Below are 3,439 nucleotides of genomic sequence, written 5' to 3'. Positions count from 1 at the left end.
CACTTTCCTCCCTCCACTCGCTCTCTTCCTCCTGCTAATTCTCAAAGCTCAGCACTCCCTAGCTGCCTGTACTGAGAGAAAAAAGTGATGGAGCAAGAAAGAAAAGAGGAGGAGCACTGTTGTTAGTGCGCCACAGAAAATCTTACCCCCTCCCCTCTATACCCAATTGATGACAAGCAGGGTTTTTATTGAGTAGCTCCTCAGCCAATGAGTGAACAGTGCCGGGAAATACAGCAGTGGAACTGCACCGGCTCTGATGCTTGTGCTGATTTCAGTGTGTTAGAACAATGTTAATCTGTGTGAGTGTTTCCTCTGCTCTCTGCCTCTTCTGAGCACACGTCAGCAGCACTTTGAGCAAAAAAAGTCTCATTAGAGTGTCTGCTTTTTGGACAGAAACACCCCCAGGTGAAACTGGGACCTTCTGCCTCTGGGGGTTTGAGATGTCTTGTGAGAGTGGATGAACCAAAGTGCAGATTGTTAAGATTTTTTGTTCTTCCTGCATACCTGACCCTGTTCTCTGCTTCCACTCAGTGTTTAGGAGGCAGCACTTCTCTCTTCAAGGTAAGCAGCTTTATTTTTTTCCTTTCCTGTCCAAGACTGCATCATCAGTTACTGCGTGCCAGGTTGTCACAGAGGCACCTAGCCTCATTACACACATCCTGTCTGAATGTAGGAAAAGAAAGGTGGAAAGATGGAATAAATGTCTCAGGGGTAATTAGAGCAGACTGTGTAAGCGTTTTGCCAGTCGCCTCTCATTTTAGTTGAGAGTCTTGAAATATTATCAAATCTGCCCAAAGAAGGAACTTTTACAGTATGCCGGTCAGTCCTCACAACTCATCATGCAGTGCTGCAGTGCAATGTTACATACTAAAACCCAAATGTGTGTAAGGGTAGAACTTAGGATGTTGGTTTTTTTGCACTATACAGAAACAGCCTTTTTCATTTTTCATCATAATCTTGACATGAGGAATTTCATTAAAAGTGAGAAATACTGGATTTGATTTTACTTACTGGTAAACAAGCAGATAGAAAATAAGTATTTTTTGGGACAATATTTAACCGATTTACATTTGCTTTTTAGTTGTGTTTCTTGACTGGGTCTTATTTGCCTCTGTTTTACTATGACTTGATGGAGGACGAGAAGCTGCTCACTCACTTAATACAGTAAAAGCTTGGAGGGAGTGTGTGCAAAGTCAAATCTGCTGAGCCAGCAGGAGTGAAGGGCCCACGTCTGCAGAGCTCACTGTGCTTATGTGCATCTGTTACGCAAATGAATTTATGCCAAGTCCATTACAACCTTTCCTTTTAATATGTTTTAGTAAAAAAATGCCCTTGACGGTGATGGACGGTGATAAAGCTTTTGTTAAATGTTGCGCATTACAGCCTCTGATGGACATTTAAGCTTTGTTTCATTTTCTTGTCATTTAAGCAAACCCCCTTCTTTATCTGGCCTCACAGAGATCTCCCATGTGGATATTCCTCTGTTTTCTTATCGATTAAGAAATATTTTATATTCAGCCACAGTCCAGAGTTGCTCTGTGTTTGTACTGTGTGTCCCTGGGCTGATTATGATGCAGTGTGTGAACAGATCAGGTGGTGCAGTGCTTGCCTGATTCCCTAGGGGTGTTATGAGTACATGACTGGGACACTCCTGAGTGTGTGAGCCAAATGAGGACTTCCTTTTGGCTTCAGCAGAGGTGTATCAGGGGGTGTGTCTCTGCAGTATGTCCATACACATACACACACATGCACATACACACACATGCACACACACACACATGCACACACACACACACACACACACGCACACAGCTTTCCACTTCTACAATCTATGCCATGGTGCATTTAGCGCTGCAATAGATGGTTGATGGATTCAAAGTGACGTATCTTAATATAGCAGTGAATGCACTGAGTATGTGACCTGGCAATGCAATAAGAGAGCAGGCTTGTGTTAATCAATAACAATGTTGATTATGTTTCTCCTTTATTACCTATTGTATTAACTGTTAAGAGAGTCATGATTAAGTTACTCATGTGACAAATTAAAAAGGGAAATAGCCCAAGATAAACTACACGATGGCACAGCAGCACATTTGAAATGTGTTATCTGTCTTTATTGTAGACACGTTGAACTATTAAAAACATTATTCCTGTAGAAAATAACATTTTGTATCTAAAGTTATGTTTCTTTTGCTGAATTTGCATTCAGTGGTACACTGAGAGGATTAATCATTCTGAAGACACTGTTGCAGCCTGTGCCTGGTGTCATGGTGCTGAAGTCAGCGTTACATCTGTTAGATGAGATATATTATAGGGTGTCCCCTTAAAAATGGTTCAATACTGAGATCTTTGACAAATATATGCAAGCAATTATACTTTTTTGTTTTCATGCTAATATGCTAATGGTGTTGCTGTACGTGATTCATTGAGCTGGTCGACTATTTGGTCCAGACTCTATTTTCTGAGGAGTAATCCTTTCTGACTGTGATTCCCTGACTTTTAGCGCCACCATGTTGTCTACATAAATGGTTTTGAGTGAAATGTCTATGGATGGATGCTATAAGAAATGTTGTTCATGTGTTTCCCCTAAGAATAAAATATTACCATTTCGGTGACCCTCTCACTTTTCATCTAGAAACCACCATCATGTCAAAGTTCACATTTGCAAAAGGATTGGTTTACACTGGTTTATCTGAAAAAGGGCATCCCCATCAGCAGCTGTGAGTGTGTTTGAGTTGAGTCCTTAAGTAATGTTAGCATGCTAACACAATAAACTATAATGATATGCATCCATCCACATTAAACACATATACACACATACACGTATACACACATACATACATACATAGGCCTACATACATTGATCAGCATATTAGTAGCGTCATTGTGAGCACGTTAGCATGCTAATGTTAGCATTTAGCTCAAGACACCTCAGTGTCTCAGTACAGAGTATGAGCTAATCTTTTTTCTCAAAGTAATGATAAACCTGTGAGTTGGATGTAGAAGAGTCAGAATCAATATAGATGTTTTTTATTTTTAAAGAAAATTCAGATTGAACATAGTAAAAAAATTTAAATTATAGTGTCCGTCCAAAAAAAAAAAAAAAGACTTCTAGTGAAAACCACCCTTGAATGATGGGTTAGTAGACTAAAAGCTTTAGGAATCCAAATTACAACATATAATAAGTACGCTGTATCAAGATTGTCTGCGCCGGAAGATGTGTAAGCTTTCTGCCGTCCTGATTTCAATGGGGAGCTCATTCCATCATTTTGGAGCCAGGATAGCAAACCCACGTGTTTTTGCTGATGGGAACTTGGGTCCCCCTCGCAGTGCGGGTGCAGCGAGCTGTTTGGCTGATGCAGAGCGGAGTGCACGTGGTGGGGTGTACGGTTTAACCATGTCCTGGATGTAGGAAGGGCCAGATCCATTCGCAGCATGG

The sequence above is a fragment of the Notothenia coriiceps genome, unplaced genomic scaffold, assembly GCF_000735185.1.
Source record: "Notothenia coriiceps isolate Sejong01 unplaced genomic scaffold, NC01 NC01_scaffold00010302, whole genome shotgun sequence".
NCBI classification, from domain to species: Eukaryota; Metazoa; Chordata; class Actinopteri; order Perciformes; family Nototheniidae; genus Notothenia; species Notothenia coriiceps.
The sequence above is the reverse complement of the archived record's forward strand: the minus strand, read 5'-3'. Positions refer to the sequence as shown.